The 18,978-nt window shown below is 33.4% G+C and overlaps 1 protein-coding gene and 1 long non-coding RNA gene across 8 annotated transcripts in view; one reads left to right on the forward strand and one right to left on the reverse strand.

Moving 5' to 3' along the window:
- The window catches only part of LOC115216514 (probable G-protein coupled receptor CG31760), an 895,090-nt gene that overhangs the window by 357,834 nt on the left and 518,278 nt on the right, over positions 1-18,978 (forward strand). The gene's annotated exons all lie outside the window — the stretch shown is intronic.
- On the reverse strand, positions 1,022-17,237 carry LOC118765145. The gene is made up of 3 exons (XR_005001006.1): positions 17,225-17,237; positions 7,671-7,673; positions 1,022-1,104 (listed from the first exon to the last, which is right to left on the reverse strand). It is a non-coding gene; the product is annotated as an uncharacterized LOC118765145 (long non-coding RNA).

The raw sequence follows: 18,978 nt of genomic DNA on the forward strand, positions 1-18,978 counted from the left end.
TCGGACTTACACTTTAATAACACAATAAATATATTGCGTAAAGTTTTCAGTGAAAAATGTTCATTGTTCAACACTCGTTGGAAGTGTCTGAACGTAGAGAAAAACAACGACGAGGACTACATCACATATGCTGGTAGATTAAACGGAATGCTAGAAGTTCAAGCTGGACGAATTAACGCCAAATATATGCAAATGCCTGATATTTACACAGGCAATCTCTGCCAAAAAAGACGCAGTAGTTAGAACTAGAATTCTCGCAAAGCTGGAACAAAACGAGGATGTAACCCTAGAGTGGGTGTCAGAAGAATGTGAAAGGATAGCCAAATTAAGACACGACACAGAAGAAGCTGAACGTAACGATTGTTTCCAAGTAAATCAAGTGCGAAAAATTCAGAATGGAGACAAAGCGTTTTCTAAAAAAAACACAACAAAAATCGGGAAATAAACCTGTTTTGCATGTGGAAGTATACACTTGAAGAAAAATTATCCATTTAAAAAAGTGGAGTGCTTTCGTTGTGGAAAAAGGACATATAAAGACGCACTGTAGAACGAAGATGATAAAACTTCAGAACAGAGGATAAATTATAAATAGTGTAATCGGAAGAAATTGGTAATATAGCGATGAGAAAATTCGTGAAGGTGAAAATTAGAAATACGAGTGTTAAAATGAAATTACACACTGGAAGGGATATCACCATTATAAACGAAAATACTTGGAAATATGTCGGTAAGCCCAAATTAATTAAATCGAAAGAGGTGGCACATGGTGTTACGTGGAAAAGATTATATTTTTTCGGGGAATTCGTATGTAATGTAACATTTCTAAGTCAAACGAAAAAGGCAAAGATATATGTGTTAAAAGTGCACTTAAGTTATTTGGCAGAGCGGGTGGAACTATTCAGTTGTGGTATACGCCCATAAGTGTTATGAGTGGAAATATATTTGGTTCAGTAAAACAGAGTGAAACACCTCTATGTAAGCCAAAAAGAAATGAAAAATTACGCAGGATAAGAAGTAAACTTTGTTCAAAAGTAGATGTTCCGTGGTCGAGGCTACACATCGATTTCGTTGGTCCTTTAAATGGTTCTTACTAATTAGTGGTAGCTAATATTTTCTCGAAATGACCTGAAATTTGTAAGTGTAAACACCCAACCTCTTAACTGTGTTAAATTTTTTACACAAATTGTTTGCAATATTGGGCATCCTACACAAGATGTTGTATGAAGATGAGGCAGCTCTTCAACATTTTTTTAAGAGTGTACCGTGTGACAACAAATCTGAATACACCAGCAGGTTGTTCACCAATGGAGCTGATGTTTGGAAAGAAAGCAAAGTCAGTCTTTGATATATTGCTACCTGGCAAGAAAAGAAAAAGTACCAAAGAAGACATAGCAAGATACCTTAAAATTATAGAAAAGGTGTATATGAGAGCATACAAGAATGGAAAGCAGAGTTGGGAGGATGGCGTACTTACCAAACATATAGGTAAAATGATGTATTGGGTAAAATGTAGAAAAGGCATACAAAAGAGACACAGGAACCAATTGAAAAAGAGTTTCGTGGAAAGCGAAACAAAGAAGTTGGAGGAACCGATCGAATAGTTGAACGATACGTTCCAAGTATCAACATCATTGCAAGTGATTGAACCCGAGCGTACAAGTGAGAGAGAAAAACATACAGAGTTCCTGAAAATAGATGCCAAGCGCAAACAATTTTAAATTGTACGAAAGAAACTAAAATATGAGAGGTGGAGTGAATAGATAAAAATTATTGCTAAATAAAATAATACTTAAGAGAAAACTTAAAAGGGGGGATGTTGTTTGGAATTAGTAATAACGGTACGCCCCTCCTACGTGACGAATGTAATAAGCTAGTCACTATAAGTAAAGAGAAGTATGTGAAGTACCAAAGTAAGTAATAGGTGGTCAGTGATAGTCGTGTTTTACTGGTTTTAATAAGTATACTGTATACCGAAGTGGGCACGCCGAACTATGCTGTATATCGAAGTGGGCGTTATAAAAATCCAACATTGTAAGAATACAACTCTAACTCTAAATAATATACACCGATCTATTTCAGATATTTCATACTGCTTAAATGAACTATGCCGCGTTTAGCTACATTTGGCTCTAAAATTTCCCAATATAAAATGCACACAGACAAAATAGCGAATTGAATGGAATATATTGTGCACTTTCATATACTTCAAAACAGAGCATGGTAGAATATACAACAATATTTGAAGCCATGATATATCGAATGCACTTTAAGTATAAATAACTATGGCTGGTCAACATCATCAAAAACAATGTTGGGTATATATGTACACAACCAATATAGAATATACAGTCAATATATAATTGTATTTATGTCTTTTACACTCGACTATTGTATTCTAAATATTTTCTTTTCTGGCTTCCACCCCAATTATTTCGAATTCATATATTTGAAAAGTAGGTTTCTGAAAGCTTCGATTTAGATTGATTTTCAAAACGAATCACTGTGCTTTTGCTGAAATCTATTTTTGGTCTTCCTCGACAGCATGCTGTCAAATCCAGATCTAATTCTATCAAAGAAATGTACGTTTGTTATTATAGCGCGAGGTCCTGTAAATCTGTTATGATACATAATGTCCATACACCTTTTTAAAGGTCACTTTCAATACAATGTTTCTAGAGATTTACAATAAATATGAATTCATTTCAATATCATTACAGACCAGTTTTCTGACTCTTGTTTACATCTTTTAAAATAGAATTTAACTTCATTAATTTCAAATTATCATATTTATTTTATTTTAATTAAGTCATCATCGGAATGAGAGGAACTCGTTAATAATATTTATATAATTCCTATACTCTATATCACTTGGATCACTTTGATCGACCAGTCCGTCAGGCGTCCATTTGACACCGCTGGCTACAGCACGCTGTCCACTCCTCTCTGGATCACACCTTTCTCATCCACGTGATCCCAGTCGTCCTCTTGATATCGACACTCCGCCGTCGTGGAGGTCTTCCGGGTGGTCTTTTCCGCTCACGCGGGTACCACTCGACAACTGCGTGCGTCCACCGATTATCTACTCTATATACGTCACTGGATATCAACTCTACAGCTTAGCCATTTATCTGTATATCATATCTTAAAGAACGTACGCTGTAATGAGTATATAACCGTTTCTGGTTGAACGAACTATTCTTGAAATTATGGGGCACTACCTCCTATAATTGTCAACTTTTTCATGTCAGTGTTGCGTAATTTACCAACAAACTCACCTTTCTGTGATTATCAGTGTCAATCATATAAATATGATAGTTCGACCCTAATCGAACAGTATGATTAAACTAATAAAGCAAAGAAAGGAAATTAGACATCGTATTCATAGTCATGAAGGCGATGTTGAATCTAGTTCACTGATATTGATCATCATCTGGAGCGGATGAAGATAGCACGCACAGAATACTAGTACGGCTTATTGATTTCGTTTCAGTTAAGTGCCGTTGCTGCATCCAGGTTATGTTTGAAGAACAGAATATAATTTAGTGATTGTTTGTTTAGTGTGGGATGGATATTCATGCAATTTATTTTACCGATTCTAGAATATATAATATGATTTCTGCTTTATCTCTGTGTATTTGAAGAACTGACGGTAGTGTCTTCACTTTTATATTTTTACCATTGGATATTGCATTCTGCTATGTCATGTTTACTTTTCTCGTGGTGTTTATGTCGGTGTTTATTTGACTTAATTATCATCACCAACTCAATGGAGTATTATATTCATTTATATGCCATTGAAGTAGTCTGAAACAATGAAGAATATACTTCATAAATACATCTCTTCCTTTTCAACAATGGATCAAATTTGCTAAGGATGATATTGTCTCTCTAATCATGACAATATTAACATAGAAACTGACAAGCGGAAATGGACGCACTTAATTACATTCCTCTTACAAAAAGAGTAATACTTGACATTGGTTTCTATATAACTTAAATACAAACCCATACATACACAAGTAATTTTTTAGAGTTTTGTGAAACATTTTATTTTATATATACGAAACTGTTTTCGTTAACGACAGGACCAAAAATGACTTCCACATGTACGTTTTTGTCGCTTTACAAAGCTTACAGACATGTCAGAGGTAAATAGACACCCATATAATCGATAAAATTTATTTAGGTCTGAAATATTTTTTTAAAATTATTTATTACTTGTTATAAAGTGAATATCTAATATTTGGTAGACATGGCACTTGCATTTGAAAAATGCAAGGATATTATTAGGTATGCTACTTATGAGATAACGAATATTCAATTAAGGAATTTCTTGTCAAGTTTCATGAAATGATCTCAAACGATCTGGCTTTGAAGATGCTTCCTTATTCTTTTTACGAAGTGTCCTGTCTATTATGCCCTAGATATGTTCAACAGAATTCACATCTGGTGACTGGTTTGGCCATGGAAGTTTTTGAATGCCATTCCCTTCCAACAAATCTTTGATCTTTTTAGCTGTGTGAAAAGGAACCGCATCTTCCATAACAAAAGTCTAATTATTTCATAATTGGAGAAGACTTGAAGGAGTCCTTTTTGTAATATGGATACATATTTAAGTTTATTTTTCTCTCACACTCCACCAGCTATGATCGACCTTTGCTCCAAATTGCTCCCCATACCATCACAGAATAGCGGCCGTATTTCATTATTGACTGCAATTTTGTCACGTAAAATTCTTGATCACAGAGTCCCCAGACCCACACTCGACCACTGCCAAAAAATACAGCAAATCTGGACTCATCAGAGAATATGTCCCAAAATGCTACTGGCCTCTTCACCATCTCGCTGGCCCAATCTTTTCTCCGCTTGATATAGGAAGTGGATTTCTTCTTGCTGCTCTGCCATAGCACCCAAGTTTGTGGAGATACTTGACAGCTATTCTGGGACTGATATCAACTTGTTCTGCTATGAGGGAGGCCTTGCAATGAGGATCATCCTCCATACTTCTCCATACTAACAAAGTGAGGGGTCGCGTCAGAGGCTCTGGTTGATATGGGATGGATGGTGTGGTCTCCTTTCCCTATCTGCTGAATTACACAATCACTCTATTAACTATTGATTTTAAGTATAGATGAGTAGAGCAACTGCGATTTTACTCTGACTAAATCCACCTTCAGATTGACCCACAATACGGCCTCTTTCAAATTCAGACAGCCCCAAGGATTGTTTTGTAAGTATCATGATTAAACAGCCACCTATGGAACTTTAAAACATAGAAATCTCAATTAATAAACATATAAACGTTTTCAAGTTAAAATAAGCATGTTTTATGGTGTGTCTAGTTTCTTATGTCATATCTCTGTATGTATTCATACTTCAGATTTCTTGTCTGTTGTCTGAATCGTCGGAACTACAACCCAGACAAGCCTTACACTTCTCAACCAAAATATAAAAAAGCGAATAATAAGCAACTCTTAATTCCTCAAGAAATTCTAGCTTTCCAACAAACGACACTTCCGATTTTACACTTACAACTTTAATTCAAGTTGCTCTACTCATCTATACTTAAAACTGTATACACACAGGATACTTTGTATATTATAGTCTACTTTTTTCGAAGTCACTAATGTCTTTCGTTCCCCAAACTTTTAACTAGGCAGTTTACACATATATTTCCTTCAATAAACCTTCCTTCGGAAACACGCATATAGTATTGTAATATATTTTTTGTCTTATTCAGTGTTATGCTCCTTGTTTGTATCTGATCTGTGTCAGTCGAAACCTTCAGTATTTTAGTATTTGGAAACTACTAATTTTGTGGAAGGATGTAACTAGATTACTTTGACCCCGGTATTTAACTGTTACTTATTTTGTTACCTCCGAAAGGATGGAAAGGCAAAATCAACCGCGATGGAATTTGAACCCAGAACGTAAAGATGAATGAAATGCCGCCAAGCATTTTGACCGGTGTGCTAAAGATTCTGCCAGCTCGCTGCCTTAAACACCCGATATTCATTATATTATATTCCCATATTCTCATAAGCGGTGGATATTGAGACTAATTTACATTCTTGTCTCAAATCCAATGAAATCTGTATTAATCTTTCGTTCTTCCAGCATTTCTCTTATAACTAACAGTCAAGTACTAGTAGGATGTCAATTTCATCTATTGCGCACCCTCCCTCATTACAAAGTTTAACACTGTATTCTGTCAATATAAGAAAATATTATATTATATTAATGTTTATTTTTGCAATCAATTGTAACTTTAAAATCAATCACCTGCTGAATCATTTCACAAATTCGATCTATCTTTTTATTGTTGCCCAATAATCTAACAATTGATCTTTATGTTTACATTTCATATTAGTGAACTAATGCATCTGATTTAGCTATATATAACTATATATATATATATATATATATATATAAAGGTTTGTCGATAAAATAATCTTAAAAGATAATCAGATAAAATGGGAAAATCAAATTTGACAGTTTAAACACGTTTGCTTCATACTGTCTTTCGCTTAAAGGAATTTATTTATAAACACGCATGCATACGTGTGAAGGGGGGGGGGGTAAAATTTTGCAACTGAGTATTGCCTTACATCAGTCATGAATAAATTTCGGGAAATTTTAATCACTTTTGTAATTCCGACTGTAACAGTTTACTACTGGTGGTATGGCAACCAACCAAAAATATTGAATACGAAAGACACTGCAGGAGCAGATTATATATCACACCGACTTAAATATCGCACGACTAATAGGATTACAGCAGGAATACTATATTCTTCCTCAAAACAAAACAGCAACACTGTTCAACACGAAAGATATGTTTTGAAATTTCATCGTATTCAGCATTAATTCTACTTTTCAGACGTCAATATTCCTTCTCTTTTTCTTTACACTTCTCTTACTTTTATATCGTTTATTGCTCGTAGCTGATTTGATTTTTACTTTTTTTTTTTTACCCCTCGGAGAATCTAGGCCAATCTTTGTAAACATGTTTTAACTAAAATCCGCTACAAAATAAGTAATAAATGATACTTTCATTCATTTTTGTTTCTTCAGTTCTGCTAATTTCCAGACATAAATACTACTGACTTTTCAAAGATATTTCAGTTTGATATATCAAACTCGACTCACTCCCTCTTCGAAATGTTCTGAGTTAATTCTACAGTAAAATCAGTTATTTAGTAACCCTAATGAGTAAAATATATTTATTTCTTTACTGTTCATAGGGGGTTAAACATAAAGGGGACAAAGAAGGACAGACAAAGAGATTAAGTCGATTACATCGACCCCAGTGCGTAACTGGTACTTATTTAATCGACCCCGAAAGGCAAAGTCGACCTCGGCAGAGTTTGAAGACGAAATACCTATTTCTTTATTACCCACAAGGGGCTAAACACAGAGAGGACAAACAAGGGCAGACAAACGGATTAAGTCGATTATATTGACCCCAGTGCGTAACTGGTACATATTTAATCGACCCCGAAAGGATGAAAGGCAAAATCGACCTCTGCAGAATTTGAATTCAGAACGTAGCGGCAGGCGAAATACCGCTAAGTATTTCGCCTGGCGTGCCAACGCATCTGACAGCTCACCGCTCTAATGAGTAAAGTATATTTAAAAAAAACGTTTTGCTTATCACAAGTCTGAAACACTTGCTTTAAACAATTATTTATTCAATAAATTTACGCAAAAATAAGACAAATCAATGAAGTATCCTTCATGCTGTCATCACTTCATCTGAAAGCAAACGTACCCAATTTTTTCTGAAATCACCCTAGTATCATAATGAAAGGTAGGACAGGGTAGATAATGTAATTTTCGATACACTGTGTCTGTTTTCTGAAATAAGCGAAGAAATATAAGGATTAGATTGCAGAGCAAGATTTCTTATCATGGGAGTTGCAGCTTCATGAATTTATTAGTGTATCATGTAAATATAAAATACACATGCAATAATACATTCCCAGATATACTATGACTGAAGATTACAAGGGGACAGTCAAGGCAGAGAAACATCCGACAAAGGTTTAGTAGGATATGTGCGATTAGTACGATTATTTATCCCCAAAACAAAAGGATAAACAAAAACTTAAGTACTTGTTCCTAATGTTACATACTATTTTACTGTAAATAAGCGTACATTTAAGGACAAGATTAACGACAGCAACCTCACCGGTCCCCACTTGCAAATGTCAGGATCGCTAGTCTTTCTTTCACACTCAGTTATTAGAAAAAGTACTAGGATAGGTTTTATTTCTACAAACAGTGAAGATATTATTCCATTACTGACTAAACTCATTAACATCACTTAACTCATTAACGAGAATACCCTCACATTCTAAGACAGCCATCTGAATCACAGAGGGGTTGTAAATAAAGTGATATGGTGAAGGATTAATTTGTAATTATATTTAATTAATAGTCAACACCACATCGCCAGTATTCTAGGATTACCTGTTAGTGTTTGGCATTTAGTCACTGAATTGTAAGAAATGGATGGAAGCTAATTACAATAATTAAACATCTATTAAGTAAGTTATTCAAGGCCACATAGTAGAAGTTCATTGTAGTCAGAGTTGGCTAAGGTCTAGTCACAAATGATGTTTGCATTATAGAAAATAAACGCATTAATTCTGATTATGTAATTAGGTTAGAGTGTGTAGTTACATAGATCAAAATTTCACATCGTTACCTTTCTGGTAATGAAAGTCAAATATTTTATTCTCTCTTACACTATATCCATTCTGATTACTTAAGCGTTTTAAACAAAAATACAGGCCGGAGTTTTGTACGATATTTAGAAATATCGATCATTGTTTCAATAAAGCAACTATTGTAGAGTGCTAACGTTTACTCTTATGTCAGTAATGAGAATGCAAAATCCAATACCCAAACTATTCATTAACTACCTGCTAACTATTCATTAACTAACCACACAATACAATGTATAAATTAAGGCTGATTTATTAACTTACTTCAAACATTTCATCACCTATTTTGCCACAAATGAACCGAAGAGTGAAATTGAATGCAAACATGGAGTGGGATTATTTTAACAATTATCAAAGAATACCAAGTGATCATTATCAATTTTATGAGATACTATAGTGGTTATAATAAACAAAAGGAGTTGTTAAAGTCGTTATTTTAATTTTAAAGTGATAAGATAGGCCAACAGGTTTCAATTACCGTTTTGAATAGGCTTTATATTAAAATGCACATCAAATCTGTCAACCAGTTTAATTCCTAGTTCATACAATTTCATTAGATTATAATATCGATAGCCATACGATAATCACTAAGGTCCAAATGTTTTCTTTCATCTTCCCCATGATTTTAAAATATTCGTGTAAGAGGTAAACAAATCTATAATCACACTAAAATCTATAGTACAATTTTTCCTGAACCTCACAATGTTTTGTGGATGGGTGCCACTTTGACTATATGCGCCACTGAAACGTAAACTCAACACCTAGTTGCTCTCCGACACACCTGTATTTATCCAATGTCAGCTTCACGTTATACAAGCAAATGTAAGAGGGTATAGCAAATATAGCAAATGTAAGAGGGTACAATCCAGCTAATGTAACAGTCATCATTCTCTCACCAGAAATTCATTAACAAAATCTTCTAACTCCTCTGAACGAAAATCATCTATTTCACTCCTCAATTTATCTTGTATCTGTATCGCTGTGTGAAGTTCTTTGTCAACCATGAATTTTTCAGTTTTCTCACGCCCGGCGTCAAAGGCATCATACGTAGCTGAAGTTGTTAGTTTACAACACCTCTTGGGTTTTCCATCCCTCATGCACTGCAGCTTTGTATTCACAAGCCAAATTCTTTGCTATTCTGAAATATCTACAACAGTAAATTTCACCACTTTACTTGAACCCTTGCGAATCATAAGCACTCTAATACTTTTGACCCTTTTCTCGCCTCCAGACCTAATTTTTACAAACTTTCTCTGCACATTGTGAATTAGCATATTGTATTTCTTTAGGAAATTAGGACCATGAGTCTCATTTCAATAACTTTATCAGATAGATAAATCGACTGATCCCATTGCATGTAACACCTCAAGATTTGCTTACGTCCCTTTCCTAAGATGCTGAATTAATAGTATAAGTTTACATAGTTTGATCTTTAAGTCAAGACAGAAAAGTGGTGCCCATGACACTTTATAAATCCTACTAGACAAGTAGGTGAGAGAGTCCTGACCGAAAGGCCTGAAACTGAGCAAACTATACGGGGTAGCCTTACTTATAAACGTTAAGATACACCGAATTGTCCCATTTTCAAGTCATGCTGCTCATTGCATTTGGTTTGCCCAAGATGATTTACGAAATTCTGGTACATGTTGTTTAAATGCGCAGAATTATTAACGGACACTGATGATTATTTATTACCATTTCAAAAAGTAACACTTTTAAAATCTCTTTGCGATGAAATTATTTCGAATCCTCTGCTTTATAATCCCTCGACTGCTTCACATCTAGACTACTTATACCAGTGCAGTTAACCAATGATTTGTCTTTCTCGAAATATTGTGCAAATCCTTTTTTATATTTCGATAACATAAAATTAGTGGATATTAAAATTGTCAAATCCTATAAGCTTCAATATATGTAAACCATTTGATATTTAGCTATTGTATTAATAACCAATCTTTATTGTTGTATTTTCTGATATCATTTCATTCCTACATCTGTTATACCACAAATAGATTCAGGTTTAGCTTCTGTGCCAATTTTTAAAATTTAATTTGTATTTGGATTTGTTACTGTTTTTTGTTCTTTTAAATAGATGTCAAACTCAATCAAATACAGATACAGAGCAAAATATTAACTTTGTTTTACTTTTGAAGCGGATGTGTAATAGTAAAAATATATCTTTATCACATTCAATTTTTCTATAGTAAATTGTATGACACGAATTCAGCGAAACTCTTCAATATGTCTATGTTCACAAATTACAGATCACAAATTGAAGTTAAAAATTAGACTACTTAGACAGAATTTTAGAAATATGAATCAGTCTGTGTATTTTGTGCAACTATTTTCTCTTCAGCATTTCCGTTTATATTTGTCAGGAAAACAAACCGCGCACACAGGTGTATAAATAGATGTGCTACTCATGGATATTTGTAAGGATGAAAATAGGTAAATTTATATTAAATATGAAACCTGTTAGTATAAACTCACAAATACTTTTTAGATATTGTCTGTAAGATGGTGAAATATCAGGTTTTGTTCACTTTATATTCAAGTTTTACTTATAGCTAATAGTGGAAGTAAAATGATATCATATACAATTTTATTCACGTTGTTTTTTAACTTTTATTGATCAGATATATGGTCGACTAGTTCAGTCGCAGCTAAACTAATATATTTTCAAAACATTGGATACTATTACATAGTTATATGTGACCCTGAATTTTTAAAATGGTAGTGTGCTTTGAAGGCGATTTCAATTCTAACAGCGATCACAAGGTTACCCGTTGGCTAAACGAATTATTCCTTTCAGATATAGGTAATATAAAGTGCTGGCTGCAAGAAATGTTTATATTTGCTTGCTTGTATTGTTGCAATAACTCAATAGGACTGTTGAATGAGAAAATAGACGTGACAAATATACTGGCTACATACGAGCCCGAAGGAATATAAATATATCATTAACAGGGACAGTGACACAGACTCATCTGCACAGAAGATTGACTTAACACACTGTCTTTCACTTGAGCAATATGTACGTAGTTTAGTTTATGGTCGATGACGTAGAGACTATATGACAAAGAAACATACCCGTTTATTGAGATCTAATTAAAGCTTGCTTAACAGGATGATATCAAAGTAAACTTCTGAAACCAGATAAAATGTAGAGTCAATTATCTACGTAGGATTAAGTATTTTCCGTATTGCAATAAAAAGTATTGATTTATTAGAAAGAATTAATATATAAAACTTAGATTTTCACTCTGAAAATCATTTATGTATTGAGGTTGTAAGTATCATATTTCAAAATTATGCATTTCGTAGATAGTAAAACAACACTTCGGAAACAACAGAATATACAGAAATATACGTAAAATACAATATGCACATAATTTCTAATCTTCATTTTTTGTTTTGTTCTAAATCTTTGTTTAGGAGTTCGTCGTTTGCCTATTTTTTCTGTAGCTCACATATTAATAAACCAACCACATTCCGTTATTATACTCACATTCTAACTCCTTTATACTATCTTTTTAGATTCTTGATAGTCTCACGGAACCTTATACACTCTATGGTGACTGAGCGTCAAATATGAACCATAAAATTATATTTATGATCCATGTGGCAATCGCACTATTTTAATGCCGAGAAATTTCTTTCTAATGAGTATCCTACTGATTGCAAAAAATCTTTAAAATTACAGCCTTCAAGGTCGTTCATAGCAGGTGTCAGATTCTGTATTAAAAATCAATTTTCATATCTTCCTGATGTCAAGTTGAAGCTTGATATGTGATCACGTTCTAATTCAGTTTGTCGTCACATAAATCAATGTAACTTTGGCAAAAAATGAATAAAACCGGTTCTATCTTTTGATAGAGCTATGAAAATTGCTTCATTAATACAAGCTTAATATGTAACAGTTTTGCCAAAATATATACACCTTCGCCAAACTAAATCTCATATATTGTGCATCAAGTGTGAAATTAGTTTTCATTTAGTCATTTCCTTCTGAATCCAGTGGATTCTTCTATACCATGCAGTGACAGATCGACAGATCTAGGACTGACGTATATGCACAGAACTTTCAAATTTCTATTTATAAACTAAAACTGCTAATCGTAGTTGATTTTCCGAGACGATTTCGAGATTCCATTTCTTTTAAATACACAGAATTATTGACTGACATTCATGAATATTAAAGATGTACAGCTTTCAGTGTTTCTTTTTCGAAATGAATGTATAAATAGTTTCATTCTTCTACATTATTACTATCCTGTTCTATGATTAAGATAGTTACGCCGGTACATTAAACCAAGGATCCATCTTCGTCGAAACTCTGTGCAAAATATTTTTGTCTTATTCGAGACCTAAAAAAATTTGTGCCTTGATTTAAAATGCTTCTGTTATTTGATCGTTATCCCTTGAGCTTTGAAGTGGGGTCTGTTATTTCATCATTAAGTTCATCAACAGAAAATAGTTTGGGCTCATTGCATGAACACAGTTCTACAAATTCTTTGTAGAGCACTACATGGTACTCCAAACTGATTTTCAGTTCCATAAAGAATATGAAGAGGAATAGGGATGGATTGTTCCTGTTTATGGTATACAGATTTTATAGTTGATGGAAGATTAGAATAAACAATTGCTTCTGATTCTTGATAATTTGTCTTGGAATTAGAGTGAGTTAATTCTTATAGGCTTTGGTTCCTTATATATCATGAGAATATCAAAAGTATGGATCTTCATATATTTAACCCATTGTTTGATTTTCTGCACAAAAATGAGGATGTTAGAGACCTAATTTTTGTGCTGGTAGCAAGAGTTACATCAAAATGGGTGCATTTGGTTTAACAAAATCGTTATGTTCCCACTGATTATCATGTACAACTCCCTCATATGTAACAAAAGAAGTCAGAAAATATCCACGGATCTTTTGACGATGTAATATGATCGATAAAAGTATACAATTTTTTTTAACAAATAACAAAAGTACAGCGTTAAAAAATATTTATATCCTATTAGAAAATACTTATTTCAAACAGGTCCTGATGACCTTACATTGCAGTAGCCCCAGATTTCTTCTTGCAGTAACTGAAGTAGACCTCTCTCCTAGGTTACGGATTATCCAGTCGACTTCGAAATTTGGGGCTGGCATCAGGCATAGTCATTTCTAGGCCTGTGATGAGAAATGTGGTATGGAGTATATAATTAGTTAATTACTACAGAATCAACGTGAAGATTCAACCATTCGTTGTTACCTGGCGCTTCATTGGGATCGAAAGGAATTAAGGCAAAGACATCCAAACACATTAACATTGTATTATTTACATACAGGTGTTACCATTGAGCGCATTTTACTCATTTCGGCTATTTAATCATAGTGAAATATGCGAATTGTAATTCATTTTCAAATTCAAAATCCAGACGAGTATGGCAATCACATGAATTAAAAAGAAAAACTCAATGCATACCAGTAATGAATTATAATTTTTTGACGAGAAAACTGAGTAACTTGCCTACATATTTGCAGTGAAGGGCTTCACATAAATACATTTTAACGATACTGTTACAGCTTTTAGGGAGTAATTAGAATAAAGGCAACCTTGCATGGGATTTTCATCAAAGATATATTAAAACATTATTATGAACCAACAAAAGAAATGACCAAAGCAGTCTCCTTCCTAGCATTAATACGTTAGGAAATATGAATCCAGGGAATGGTTACGTTAGGAAAATATATAATCGTGTTTGCTCGAGCAAGACCGGCATGGGAATAAACAGGATTAATAATACGTATTAAAAGTATCAAAAGACACCAGATTCCTAACGACTTACTTTTTAGAGATGTAAATACATCTTTCTTTAGACTCGAACCAATCAAGTTGGAAATTATCATTCAACGTTACTATGTTCTGAATATTTTACTTTATTAATTTACCATTTCGATTCCGCCCAAAATTTTACAACTTTTGTTATTCTAAATAAATGCTGTATCACTTGATAATATACGCATCATATTATGCTGTATTCTAATGTTCATTGTGAGATAACAAACGTATTTATTTCAATGGCTACACAGTGTATATTAAAGAGAGAATATATTTATTTTTATGCATTACTCTCAGCATGAATACGGCACAAAGGCATTGTACGATAAACAGAGAGACAAACGTTTGAAAATAGCCAAGTGTAAATACTCACATCCAGAATACTTGTTCAATATTGTCGAAAGTATAAAATGTGCATGGAAAAAAATCTTTGTGTCCTAATGATTACCCACAAAATTGATTATCCAGCACCACTTAAATAGAGTTCGTTGAGAAAAAAACATTCTGTCCTGACAATTAACGCTTCTATTCCTAATAGTCATCTTTCATACCACATATTTTACCGGACTTAGTAGAATCCTCAAAGTAAACTCTAGAGTGCACATCTCTCGCGAAGCGCTTTGTAAAGTGATACAGAATGTCCGCACACGTATTTAAAATTTATGTTTGCAGTTTATTAGGTATGGTGTGTCAGATTTGTTGCTCTATCCTTCCTCTGCTACCTATCTTTTAGTGACCTCATTAATATTCATCTTTAACTTTACATATTTTGGTAGGGGTTGTAGAAGCCAAAGAGTGCACATTTTACAGAAGCGGTTCTATAAAGTGATACTAGGAATCCGCACACACACACACACACATATATATATATATATATATGTGTGTGTGTGTGTGTGTGTGTGTGTGTGTGTGTGTGTGTGTATTGTGTATGTACTGTGCATGTATGTATGTATGTATGTATGTAAATGTGCATATTAGTATCACCATTGCAATGGCTGTTACCGGTCCCTTGCGTGCTCCTGTAATTGCGAGCTTTCTTCTAACTCTGTCACCCTTGACCTAACAGAACATGCAGCATGTGAAAGCTGAAAGGAAAGGGGTTCCATCAAAATTTGATGTAATGAACATGAGTAGCCACGCTAATGTACATATTGATTTCCGTATTAGAAAATGTCCGCACTATGGAAAATATATTTTCACATACTTTACAACTCGCAACTCTGACGTTATCCCATATGTCTATGTATGTGCACACATACACATGTATACATAGATACAAGTGTATTTATGTGTGCATATGTGTATACACACGTATATATAATACACGCATGTATCTTGAAGGTACGTTGTGCTGCATATGGATGTTATATGATAGGAATTGAAGGGCAGCGAGACTTGACTGTGATGTACATGCGTTCATAAATACACACTAAAATCTCCTTACGGCATTACTATTGTTAGTAGTTTCTCTACTTGTGATTATCAATAAAGAACCCGAACATATAGATAATGTAACCGACACGGCGAATTAGTGTGCAGTCATTGTGCTTACATTTCTACTTTTCACTATTGATCTGTTTCGATCTTTTATCAAGAAATGATCTAACTGGGCGCGTTTCCGAAATTGGAGCTCATCCCTCAACAAAATTTTGCTGTAGTATATTTCTTGTCAGTCTTATTTCAACTCAAAACTTTCACCTAAACAATAATAAGTAAATGATGATGATGATGATGATGATGGTTATGATGATGGTGATGATGATGGTGGTTGTAGTGGTGATGACGATAGTAACAACAACAATGAAAATAATAATAATAATAATAATAATAATAATAAATAATAATAATAATAATAATAATAATAAGAAGAAGAAGAAGAAGAAGAAGAAGAGAAGAAGAAGAAGAAGAAAGAAGAAGAAGAAGAAGAATCATTTCTGTTATAAGCACAAGGCTTGAAGTTTTGGGGGACGGGACTAGTCGATTACATCGACCCTAGAATTTCACTGGTACTTAATTTATCGAACCCAAAAGTATGAAAAGCAAAGTCGACCTCGGCGGAATTTAAACTCAGAACATGCAGACAGACGAAATGCGCGAAGCATTTATACCCGGTGTGCTAACGATAACAGCAACCACAACAACAACAATTAAAAAAAAAAAAATAATAATAATCTCTTCTACAAGACCCTAAATTTGGGGGAGGGGGTCAGTCGATTAGATCTACCCCAGTGTACAACTGGTACTTAATTTATCGACCCCGAAAGGATGAAAGGCAAAGTCGACCTCGGCGGAGTTTGAACTCAGAATAATAATAATAATAATAATAATAATAATAATAATAATAATAATAATAATAATAATAATAATAATAATAATGAGCTTTGAACAGACGGGTAGAGGAAAAGCGCATAAAACCCAATTTAGTACAGCTCCAGAAAACAGTGTTATTAGGGAATGCTAGGATATTCTAGTCATATGCTAGAAAGTTTTCTTTTCTAAACGTCTATGTTGTGTGTATATGAATAGTAATCTAACGATTCTGCCAGCACACCGCTTTCTATAATAATAATAACAACAATAATAATAATAATAATAATAATAATAATAATAATAATAATAATAATAATAACAGCAACAGCAACAGGTGTTATTGCAAAGGACATATACATAAGTATTTTGAGGACAAAGGATGTAGAAAGTGTTCCAAGGGGACAAACGATCTATTATATGCAGATGAGAAGTCAAAATGAGGCAAAAAAACTGGTCAGCAACGGCATGGACAGATTACCAAAAGGCATATGACAGTGTTATACTCATGGATCCTAGAATGCCTCGGTATATTTGGGATAGCTGAGAACGTTGTCCAGCTCTAACAATATATTATGCTAAAATAGAGACCTATTATAACATCAGGTCATGATAAATTATGTAAAATCAACATGAATAGAGGAATATTCAAAGGTGATACGCTGTTATTCGTGGGTGCTCTTATTCGTCTTACACTGATCTTGGGAGTGGTTAAATCATGCTACAAATTTAGCAGTGATAAAAAAAAATAAATCAACTTCAGTTTATGGACGACCTGAAATTAAAATTTGAAGTCTTTAGTTCTGCTTGCTCAGCCATAATTTAATTATACATTCATTGTCCAGTTAAGAAAAAAGCTATAATTCGATTACATTTGAATTATACTCCTATCGTATTGTAGTGTATTTCTCTACGCAATTTATTCATACTCTCAACGTCAGAGAATATATTTGCGCTCACTGCTTGCGTCACTTTGTCATTACTTTCACTAAGTCATTTATGCCATCTTATGCCTGACGTGCAGACTCAGATAAACTTATATGGGAGTATAAGTTGCTAATAAATAATTTCAAAGAATATTTTATTGCATAAGTTTCACAACACCACTATTTGACTGTATTGAATCAACGTTACAAAAAAAAAAGTACTGACGTATTCATTTAAGTCGGTGTAAAACTTTGCTACAACGTTTCCATAATACTGGCTTCCTGTTTTAGAAGAATATTTTATTTTCACTGCTTAGAGAAGGTAGAAAATATAGTTAATTGAAAGAAATTGTATTCTCACAATTCTGGAATTGTCATTATAATTATGTTTATTATATATCACAAAGTAGAAATGACAAAATTTCTGTAAAGTTTCTCTTGTATGCATAAGAAAATAATTATCCGGACGAAAATGTGCAAAGCCATTAAAAACGATCATTAACATTTTACATCATTAACACAATACAAGATAAACATTTAGCTTCAGATCGAAATGATTTGTTATATTTGATATGTCAAATATAATATATATTTCCACTTATTTCTTTTTTATGTCGAATCAAAACGATTGCAACAATAGTTTATATTCTGAACACCTGGGGAAAATTATATAACTCTTATATAATAAGTCCAATTAGATAGAGGTAGTAAGTCATAAACTGAGATTACAGGTTGTATAATATTTATACATGCATGATTAGATTAAACGCCATTTTTTTATTTTCTTCTATATACTCTGAACTAACAAACTAACAGCAATCACACAAAACACTCATACACAAATGGAGACTGAAACACATAACCATATATACACACACACTTTTGTTCATACAGGAACACATATGGAGACACACGTCCACACATATGGAGCTGCACATTCATACATATAAACATAATTTTTAGTTGCAAAATACGCACACTCAGACATGCACACACAATGAGACAAAGGTACGCACACACATATACAAACACAAACACATACACACACATACATAAAAACTCACAAACACGGACACGCATGCACATGAATATGCAGTATACATACATACATACATACAAATATACACACATACATACATATATACATATACATACACACACAGAATACATGCATGTATACATACACAT

This window comes from Octopus sinensis, linkage group LG10 (genome assembly GCF_006345805.1).
Source record: "Octopus sinensis linkage group LG10, ASM634580v1, whole genome shotgun sequence".
Lineage (NCBI taxonomy): Eukaryota > Metazoa > Mollusca > Cephalopoda > Octopoda > Octopodidae > Octopus > Octopus sinensis.